Source organism: Chinchilla lanigera, unplaced genomic scaffold, assembly GCF_000276665.1.
Source record: "Chinchilla lanigera isolate Chin_1 unplaced genomic scaffold, ChiLan1.0 scaffold00023, whole genome shotgun sequence".
NCBI lineage: Eukaryota > Metazoa > Chordata > Mammalia > Rodentia > Chinchillidae > Chinchilla > Chinchilla lanigera.
In genome coordinates, this window is record NW_004955424.1 from 7,890,702 (window position 1) to 7,902,282 (window position 11,581).

At 37.2% G+C, this 11,581-nt stretch overlaps 1 pseudogene; it reads left to right on the top strand.

The window, feature by feature from the left end:
- Window positions 1-5,131: 5,131 nt before the first annotated feature.
- LOC102020933 lies at window positions 5,132-7,464 on the top strand (annotated as a pseudogene).
- Window positions 7,465-11,581: the final 4,117 nt, after the last annotated feature.

Below are 11,581 nucleotides of genomic sequence, written 5' to 3' on the forward strand. Positions count from 1 at the left end.
CCACCTAATCTTTGATAAAGGGGCCAATCAAACTCAATGGGAAAACGATAGCCTCTTTAACAAATGGTGCTGGAAAAATTGGCTTGCTACCTGCCAAAGACTGAAAATAGATCCAAGGCTATCACCATGCACCAAACTCAAGTCAAAATGGTTCACAGATCTCAATATTAAACTAGAAACACTAAAGCTATTGAGAAAGGGTTTTTCTATGCAGTTCAAGATGGCCTTGAACTCACTTTGTAAGTAAGGATGCCCTCAAACTCATGGCAATCCTCCTGCCTCAGCCTCCCAAATGCTAGGATTACAGGTGTGCTCCACCAAACCCAGACTTCCCTTCCCTTTTGATAAGGATCTTTTCCAGTTTTTCTTTTTATTTTGCTGTTTAATTTATTTATATTTTGTGTTTCTCATATAAGACCAACTCTGTGATATGTAATTTTGTGTATATGATGTATTTCATTTAACATCATGGTCCTAATGTTCATCTGTTTTCCTATAAATGACTCAATTTTTCCTTCTTTGTGGTGAAATCATGCTCTACTGTTTATAAATACCACATTTTCATTATTCATTCATCTGTCAATGGGTATATATGTAATTTCCAATATTTATTATGAATTGTATTGCTATAAACATGGGTACCTGTCTGTCACTGTAATATGATCTATTTAACTTTTTCTGGAAGATACTTAGAAGGGAAATAGCTGCTTGAGAGCCATTTATGATAAACATATGGGAAATATAATATTAAATGGGGTAAATCTCAAAGCTCTGTTCCAACATCAGGAACAAGATAAAGATGACGACAATCACCATTTCTTTTCAGTATAATACAGGAAGTCCCTGACTTATAAACTTTTGAGTTGTGAACTTTTACAGGTGTGCTTTATAAGACTCACTCTGGTGGTTCTCAAATAAATCTGACATACGAACACGTCTCCTGAAACAGAAGTCATTCATAAGTTGGGGACTTACTGTACTCAAAATATTAGCAAGAGCAATCAGTCAAGAGAGAGAGACAAAAAAGGATATGTTTAGGAGGAAGAAGTGAAATTATCATTATTTGCTGGTGAATTCCAAAATTCCACCAAATGACTCTTAGAATTAAGAACCAAATTCATCAGGGTAGTAGGATAAAAAACTCACAAAATAATCAATAGTTCTCCTGTACACCAATAATAAACTCACTGAGAAAGAAATTAGGAAGATTAATGAATCTGACAGGTGGAGAATGGAAGATAAGACTTCAGCTTTTTTTGTGGTCCATTTCATAATATCTTTAGAATACAGTTCGGTATCATTATTTGACTACTTCATTCTGCTATATAAAAAAAAAAACATGTAAACCCATAGGATATTTCAGAAACGCAGACATTAAATAACTAAGGGCACTATTTCAATTTAAAAATATTATGAATTGAAAAGTTTTTGTTACTTAAAATGGTTAAAGGAAAATAAATGGTTTTGATAGAAATGAAAACGTGTTGGGGGCTGGGGATTTAGCTCAGTGGCACAGCGCCTGCCTGGCAAGCGTGAGGTCGTGAGTTCAATTCCCAGTACCGGAAAAAAAAAAAACAAACAAACAAACAAAAAAAACGTGTTACTAAATTAACATTAATTAGTATAAAATACAAAAGTTTTAAAGAGGAATAGAATTACACATTCTATCAATACAAATTTTAAAATCCTCCTCAGTTTAAAACCAGACAATTTTTTATTAAATGAAAATAAATGTTGTAGTATCTACCACTTCTACCATTTCTCTTAATTTGTTTTGACAACTGAGCAATTAAAAGTTATAAATATCTGCTTTGATGAGATATTATTTTCAAATGAGTGTTTATCTATTATATTCATCAAAAGCAGATGAACTGAGTAATCCAGTGCTTGAATAAATAATTATATCATTACTTTGCAAATAAATCAGATTCAATAATTCAATGATTATTCTTTATTTTCATATTTATTACCCAAATTATTTCTTTTAGAATAGTAAAGTTACTGTTATTAATTAAATATTTACTGGTGGGAATTCTGCTAAGCTACTTACCGAAGCTATTTGTTAAGTGCATGGTACTAGTATTCATACTAGATGCATAACTTTTTAAAGAGTTTAAGGAAATTGTGCTGTTTACAGAGATAGTTTTCTGGCCAGATTCCAAATATTACAAATATAAAATTTCCCCTAAATAATTCTGTTAAAGGATGAAAAATTATATATATCACATGCTAAATGTATCAACCAAATGTGATTAAAATTTAGTTAAGTCACTCAGAACAAATTTAGACTTATGTATACTAAAAACTTAAATCATTTACATTTTATAATTTACCTGAGTTCTGCTCCTTGGCATAAATGAGAGAGATACTCATTTCAGGGTTGAATATAGAAGGAAGAGTGGAAAATATCATTTTAAAAAGTAAAAACTGTCTGTCCTCATCCAGCTCAAACAGAAATTTGAAATTATCATGAGTTTAAACTTAAAAACCCAGAGGCAAAATACTTTCTCAAGTTCTCCTTCAGTGCTAGGTTGTACAGGAGCTGTCAGTCTTGCTATGCTTGGGTTGAATCTCTAATGGTGTTATGTCCACTACGGTGATGGCAATGTTTCACTATTCCTGTCTCTGATCTCCGACTGGCAAAGCAATTGCATTTCTATGTGGAACAGAACATGGAAGTACCAAATAATGCCTGGAGAAGAAACCCAAAGGGCATAGCCACAAAATGAAAATTTTTCACTTCTACTTTTGATGGTGGTCCCACTGTGCCTTTTCAGAAATACCTTAGTCCTAACTTGTTTTAATGAAAATGATGCAAGAACATCACGTACAGCCCTAATCCTTTGCATAAATTGAAGTGACATTGTGTACTACAACATTTAACTTAACCTTGACCAATGGATAAGCTGTGTGATGGCTCATGACCTTTCATTAAACAATTTGATCTTTATATTCAATCTTTTCACATGTTAGAATGAAGAGATAATTTCTCAAGAGGTGTCAATACCCTAACAACTGTCTTATACGCTGAAGGTAGTTGTTTGTCTTCAAAGAAGAGCCCTTTAGTATTTGCATATGTGATAAATGACAGAGTAAAATTCAGAATGTCAATTGATGGAATTTTAGAGTCTTCCTCTCCAGGTTCATATATGCCACATCCATGTTAGAATGTTCTTTCATTAGCATCTCAGTCACTTTCTCGCTGGTGAGACACAATGTCTGACCCCCACAATTTAAAGGAAAAGAGTTTATTTAGGCTCATGCTTTCAGTCCTTAGTTGGCAGGCTGCAAGGCAGGAATGGATGCATCTTCTGGAGGAAAGCTGCTCAGGTCATGGAAGAAATCTGGGAAGAAGAAAGAAAAAGGAGGAGATAGAGAGGGAGAGATAACCTTCCAGGTCACGTCCCCGTGATCCAGCGGTTTGGATCAAGACCCCATCCAGCATCACCCTCTGCCACTGAACTAGCCAGTGGAGGAATCCACCGATGAGCACGGTGCCCACGCGGTGCAACCCTACTCATTAGTCCCCACCTCTGAGCACAGAGCACTTGCGAGCGCCTCCAGACCCGAACCATAATGCCCAGTTACTTCATTTCATCTTGGATTTAAGTTTCTTCCTGCTTAAATAATCCGATATCAGGCTTCTACCTGCTTTGCACATTTGGTCATGAGCATCTCTCTCTCATCTGCTTTGAACCTCTACCTCAAGACCACTGAAACTTTCCAGTCCTATTTCCATTCTATCTCATTATCTTTGAATTTGGGATTATCATTCATTTCCTATCGTACTTGCTTTTATCAATACAGCTTGCTGTACATAATGATCACCATATGGGGAATTTTCACCTGTACATTACATTTCTGAATTCTTTTTTCCTCATTCTCCTTCCCTCCCTTCAACCTTTCTCCACTTCTCCATCTACAAAAGCTTTGTTTCCACTTTTTCCTTCCATTCTCTTGTTTTAAAATCCCTAGCCCTTTCCTCCCCTTCCCTCCTTCCCAGTCCTCCGTTCCCTGTACCATTTACACATATTCTTCCCTTTTCCCAGTATCTATCCTCTGTTTTGTTCCTCCTTTGCCCTTTGCATTTCTTACATAGGAGATAGTTTAAATAGAACCAAGCTGAAAAATTGGAAGAACTTCAGAAATTGTATTAAAATACTATTATGACCTATGTCAGGAGTTTGACCACTCTATATCTTAATTTTAAAAAAAGCCATGTTACCTAAGCACAACCAAAACTGTCTGGATCCAAATTTGAATTAGGAGGAAAATAATGGCACTCACCTGGGTATCACTGTGGTATTATGTTACTTATTTTTGGAAGTATTACCATTAATTCATGTGGTCTATCTCCTGCTACGTTATTATTTTTGTGTATAATTGGTTTCCACTGCTTGTCTGCAAGCCTGAGAAATATATTGCGTATAGTAATATGTCCATACCGTATTACTGCTCATCCTAAACTGTAAGTCCTTGTATTAAATCACATACTCTTCCTATTGCAAGGTACCTGTGCCAAGGAAGTTTCAGTATTTGAAAAAATTCAAATATAGAGAACATTGCAAATGATTATGAAAAAATTCAAAACATTAAAACATTATTTAAGGACAAAGGTACTAAGAATACTGTATGCACTGGAAAAAAGACAGTCTTTTCAAAAAGAGTGGGAAAATTGGATGCCCATATGTAGAAAAAATAATGTAGACCACTATCTCTCACCAGGTACAAAAATAAATTCAAAATGGATTAAAGGTTTAAATGTAAGATCTGAAACTGTGAAACTAATACAAGAAAATATTGGGCAAAATGCTTCAGGAAGTTGTAATGGACAAGTATTCTTTGGACAATATTTACTGAGCTCTGGAAAGAAAAGTTTACATGGTTATATCAAACTAAAATCTGCTCAGCAAGGGAAGAATCATCAGAGCCAAAACACTTTTAGAAAATACAATATTTGCAAATTATACATCTGAAAATTGGTTTAATATATATATGAAAGTAAAAATGCAATAGCAACTAAACAAAACAATAATAAAAATAACATGATTAAAAACATATTCATTTTAAATAGCCATTTCACAAAAGGAGATACACAAATGTCTAATAGGTACATGAAAGTATGCTCAACATGAATAATAATCAGGGAAATGAAAATCAAATCCATGAGGTAATATATGAGTCCAAAATGAAGATTATCAAGGTGTTAAACAATTGCTGGCAAAGATGTGAACAAAAGGAAGCTCATACCCTCTTGATAGTAGTGTAAATTAATATAGTCATTATGGAAAACAGTGTGATCAGTACTAAAAATTAAATATAGAATAGGTATATGATCCACCAATCCCACTACTTGATTTTATCCCAAGGAAATGAAGATGGTACGTCAAAGAGAAACCTGTACTCTGAAATTTATTGTTGCATGGTGCACAATAACCAAAAAATGGAAACAAATTAAGTTCCAATCAATGGATGAAAGATACAGAAATTTAGTGCATATACATAATGAAATGTTACTTATCTGTAAAATGTAAGATCTTGTTATCTACTACATCATGGATGGAACTGAATAAATAAACCAAACACACAATTAAAAATACTGTATAGGGGGCTGGGGATTTAGCTCAGCGGCAAAGAGCCTGCCTGGCAAGCGCAAGGTCGTGAGTTCTGTTCCCGGTACCGGAGAAAAACCAAAAATACTGTATAGTCTCCTGCTATGAAAAGTATAAAGACATTCATCTCAGAAGTGGAGTGAAATGGCCGTTGCCAGAGTCTGGGAGAAAACAGAACGGAGAGATGGGGAAGAATTGATCAGTAAGTGATTTGTGTGGCAGGGTTACAGGATCCAAGACAGGATAGTCCATGCTGGCCACCTATGCACTGGAGAGCCAGAGGATCCAGTACCTGCTCAGCCCAAGAAGCTGAAAGCCGCAGAATAACAGGGCTCAAGGCTACAGCACAGTTCAACACCGAAGACCTAGGAACTCTGTAGAGAGTTGCTGGAATGAACACATGTTGAAAGGCTGAAGGAAGTGAAGTCTGATCCCCACAGGAAATGGTACAAGCAAAAGATGCATCTGGTGAAGCAGAATGGAGCTTGTAATAGTTGACTGGTTGTGTCATTTAGAGAAATTTAGAGGCTTAACTAAGTTGGTTCAGAAATTCTACACCATAGGGTCCAAAGGAGCCATCATAAGGCTGCTCGTCACCTTGACTGCATAAAGGAAGGGTTACAGGTCTGCTTTTGTTCTTTCACAGGAGTTCCAATCTTCACCTTCAGCTTGGGGGTCCTCTTCTGGCTCCCAGCACAGACTCTACAGCTTCAGTTTTGGATCCTTCAGCCTTCCCTGATAGACTCTTCAGGCCTCTTGATACAGATTTGCATAGAACACTGCAATGAGCTCCAGAACTTGGACTAAAACTTTTCAGTCTCCAGCAGACAGATACCCTCTGCACGCTACCTCATCCAACTCTGTGGCTGACCATTGTAAGCCAATCTTGTAATTTCTTATATATTTGTATATAGTATGTAATATCTGCTTCTCTAGTAAAACTCTGACTGATGCAGAACTGTTCAAATGCAGGCTGATTTCTGTCTTCTTACTGTTGTATTATATCTTGGCTGCAAGCCTGTTGGAGAATGCTCTCTACAATCAGAGAAGCCCTTTCCCAGACTGACTATATGTGTCTCATTTCTGCAAACACTCCGTAGACCTCCCAGAAGTGTGCTTCAATAATTTGCTAGGCATTTCCTAATCCCGTCAAGTCAACAATCCCAATGGGTATTTCACTACAGTTAGACAGAAGTAAGAAGTTCTGTTGTAGTATTGCTGCTCCGGATAACTGTCAAAACCATTCACTGTGTATTTTCAAAAGTGGTATAATGGGTGTTTCTGTGTCCTGGATCTGGTTAGCACCAACACATCCTGGTCAATGTCACCCATCCATTTCCAGGGCCTCCCACTCAACATCTATATGGTTGTCATTGGCACAGGCATCTTTGTCTTCATGCTCAGCTTCATCTTCTGCTGCTGTTTTATCAGGTTTGGGGAACAGACACATGTGTTGCATCACCAGCCTTTTGTGAACAAAGGAAACTTTCTCTGCCAAGTTACAGATGGGAAAGTGAGAGCCCTAGTTATGCTGTTAACCCAACCCTGCCATAAACAGACAGCATGTGGAATGCGGGAACCCAGCACAGAGTGAATGATACGACCTTAAGGAAGTGGTGCTTAGAAATGATGCAAAGGTGTTGCAGCTCTGTGGGCAGAACTGTGCTGTCTGTCTGGAGGACTTAAAGGGGAAGGACAAGCTAGACGTGCACCCATGCCACATACCTTCTACTACAAGTGTCTAGGGAAATGGCTGTAGGTCCTCTGTATCTGCCCTACAGGCAACAAGCCCATTGCTGACCTCACAGAAGCTACTCAGAGCATTGGAATCTTACTAGATGAGCTGGTGTGAGCATCACTGCTGTGCTGAGACATGAAGACAACCTCTGCTCTGTGGGTGCCTGGCTCCTATCACAGCCACGATGAACAAGACTGATGAGTGGTGACAGTCACAGTCAGGTGAAAGGGAGGGTGGCCCAGGGCTAGTGTCCTACCCTAAGGGTCAGACCAGTGCCAGACTTGCCCCAACTTTCTGCCTCCTGAAGCTTTCCCTGTGAATCTGTACCGACAGCCTTATCCAGCCAGATGTACTGGACTTCTTCCTGCCTTGTCCCTGCTCAGGAAGGAATCCATGCTACTTAGCCATGGACATCGAGTCTCCCTCCCTCAGCGTTTCTTCTAGGAGGACAACCTGCCCCCAGCTGGAAGGGGGAAGCTGGCCCTGCCCATCAACAACCTCTAGCCACCTCCCATATTTTACAGGAAGGATAGAGGGAGGGAAGGAAAGACCAAGGAACCAGACTCCTCCACTGGGAGTGGAGAACGAGGACTTCTACAAGGAAACAGTCGATGTTTGAATGGGACCTAGAGAAACATATTGGCAAAGGCAGAATGAATGCAGAGTGATAAGCACCTGATCTCTTATCCTGTGGATCTGAGGTGCTACTGCCTATCCTCGCCCTCTTACTTGGTAAATCTCAGAGCTTCCTGTTCCATGTTGATGTTGGAGAGCCCCTCTAAAAGAAGGCCCTGTTATATATTCAATTTCTCTCAGGGGCTTTTTCTAAAAGAATGAGAGGGGCCTGGGGACAGTGGTGTTGGAGCTTACAGCATTGGCAGATATCTGCTTCCCCTTTGTAAATATTTTATAATTCGCCCTCACCATCTGAGATTTTATAATTTGTCCTCACCATGTGAGATTCTTAGGAATGGCGTATTTCCTTCCTCCCTAGAGTGGGTGAAGGTGAGAGAAGGCTATGTATTTAAAGAAAACAGTTTAAAAACAATTTTTAGCCAGGTGTGGTAGCTGTAATCCCAGCACCCGGGAGGCTGAGGCAGGAGGATTGTTGTGAGTTCCAGACCAGCCTGGGCTACATAGTGAGCTTATGGACAGTCTGAACTGCAGAGTGAGACCCTGTCTCAAAAAGACAAATAAAAAGAAAAATTTTTTGTCTCGCCAAAGAAAAGAAGAAAGTCTTTTAAGTGTTTACACTGTAAAAAATGATATTTTAGGAGATAGATATGTTCAAACTGACTTACACGTTATATAATATATAAACATACTGAAATACCATATGGCACCCTATTAATTTGTGCTAATTTTTATTCTTTTGTGAATGTGTTTCTTAAATGTCTAATGGGCTTTAAGTTGAACAAAAAAGATGCATTTAAGTACATATAATTGTAAAGAAATTAGGATCACACTTAATTTTTAATTCATTATAGTATGTAAAATAGCAGTGTTTAAGTCTCAGAGAAATAATGTTTCTTACATTAAGGCCTAATTAAATTGAATGTTCTCTAGGAAAATAAAAACTATTTAAAACTACATTCATGTGTCTGGTCATAGTAAAGTCTTAATTCAAGGTCTTCTCCACAGAATTTTATGCAGTATTCACCAGAATGAAGTGACTCTAATTCATGAAGTTCTTAAATTTCTACTATTGGATTTTCTTCAGTGATGAATCTGTTCTTACCCTTACAGTTTCTGGGCTCCTATTCTTTTACCGCAGGTGAAAAGATGGCCACATTGTTCTGCCTTTCCATAGACAAATGGAAAGGTGTCCAGCATGGTGCTGGCACTCCCTCAGGGACCTGAATCGATTCCTGGTATCTTCATTCTTATGCTTATAAACAAACCATAAAACTTGTAATAGGCTTCGCAGCATCCTCTGAGCACATATGCTGTGCCCAGTAGACAGCTTTTAGACTTCTGCCACTTCCGTACTAGATCAGAAACCTGCTACTTGCTGCTCCATTTTTCCAGATCTCTGACACCAGAAAGTTTTCAGTGACTTTAAAACAAACAAACAAACAAACAAACAACAAGAACAGTAAGACTCACTTGTTTTTATTTTTAATGTTTCTAAAAGAGTAGGTTCAGCAACATCAAAAACTAAGACATGTGTCATCCTCTAGAAGACAAAAGTTACAGTTGTCTTATTTACTTGAAGTAACATGTCTCTATTGAAATATTTAGATGAATGAGAGTAGTATTTACATATATTTGTGTGATTATACGTTCCCATTAGCAAATTTGAGAAATAAATTTTGCTAAAAATGTTTACTGTATACTCATCAACCAAAGTGTAGTAATCAGAAAGAAGTTAATAAATGTCTTTGTGCACACATTCCAGCAAACTCAGTTACACACACACAATCACACCCCCACCCACCTGTGAACACACACACGGGCACACACATATGCACAATCTAAATTGAGCCAAGAGTGGAAAATGTAATCACAATGCAAGCAGATGTAGACACTAGTGGAAGAAATGAGAAAGTTAAGCATTCTTGCCTGCACAGAAAAAATTTAAGTTTTTGTTTCTCTTTTGACCTACAAAGGCTTTAATTCATTGTTAATAATTTCCTGTGTGACTAGAATAATCAGAAAAACTTTGTCCTAACTTTTAGAGGCCTCTGTTTCTAATGAAAGGTAAACTCTGGATCACACAAAATCCAGAACAATTTCTTGAGGAGGCCATTCAGAGGTTAAGGACAAATAATGGCAGTCATTAATGGTCTCTAATCAACATATGGTTCTTAGAAAGCTACAGTAAAGCCAGCTTTCTATCCCTGTGTAACACATTAGTCTGAAGTTAGCAACTTAAAATACTATGCATTTATCACCTCGTAATTTCCATGAATAATCAGTGTAGCACAGATCACGTGTGTTCTCTGTTTACAGTTTTAGAAGGATGTAGTTCACCTGTTTTCTGATCTGCTTTCTCGTGTCAAAGCTTGCTGAGGGAAGATTCTACTCCAAGATTTTTATGTGAATGATAGTGGTATGACTAAGGACTCCAGCTATTTTGCTCACTGACTACTACAGGCTACTCTTGTTCCTAGAGGTTTATAGCAGGTTGTTTTTTCCTTGAGGGCTTCATCAATGTGGTACAGTACTTTCTTCATCAAATCAGAAGGGTAATCTCTCTCTTCAGTGTGTTTAGATGGATGATTAATATAATAGAACATGATATAATAATATAATAATTAAGTGATATTTATTTATATTAGTTATATTTTATAACCTAATCATGAGATGAATCATTTTTGCCAGGTTCAACTGATTAGAATGAATGCAAGGTGCCGTTGATACCTTAGGAAAGGGATTATATGGCAATACACACAAAGCAATAAACTAAGAATCGCTGTGCCTTTATATGATTAGTCTGGAATCATCCAACTTCCTGACTATTTCTTTCCATTATAATTATAGTTAATATTTTCTGTCAATCTTCAATTTGACTCCTGTGTATGCACTGACCACCACATAAGAGAAAGACACTCAAAGTAGAGGTAAAGTTTTAACAAAATCACACATAAAGAGTAAAATTTCTAAAAGAGGACATGATAATGTGATTGGAATTAGCTACCAGCAGGAATCTCACAATGAAGGCAAATCCACAAATTTAGTACATTTTTCTATTCAGGAATCTGGCAAACAGCTGAATCACTTTCAGGGAAAAAGGCAGGCTAAGTAATGGATACATAGAGTGCACAGAAAACTGTTTGAATTGATACATTGTTTTTAATATATAGTCTATTTTTACAATTTTACACAATTATTACTGAGGCCAGAGTGTCATCATGTCTTAATATGTCCATATACATTCATAATCCCAAAATGATTCCAAATACAATGTATTGCAGAGAACATGCAAGTATTTAATAAACAGATAAAACTAGTTTGAAAACTACCACACTAATTTTTTTCCATTGAATTGATTTACAAGACTATATTTGCCACAAAGCTAAGCACGAAGGGAGAAATTTGAAGACCTGTTTTGGAACACTTTCTCTCAAAGAATTAGATTTGTAATGAGGCAAGAGGAAAACCGCAGCTAGCAAGATAAAGAAAAAAAGTCTTCAGAATTTAGTATGTGAACAAAAAGAAAAGCTCAGACTTTGAAATAGGGACATCAGAAACTCAGGAAGGTATAGGATCAACTTAAAAACAAATTTTG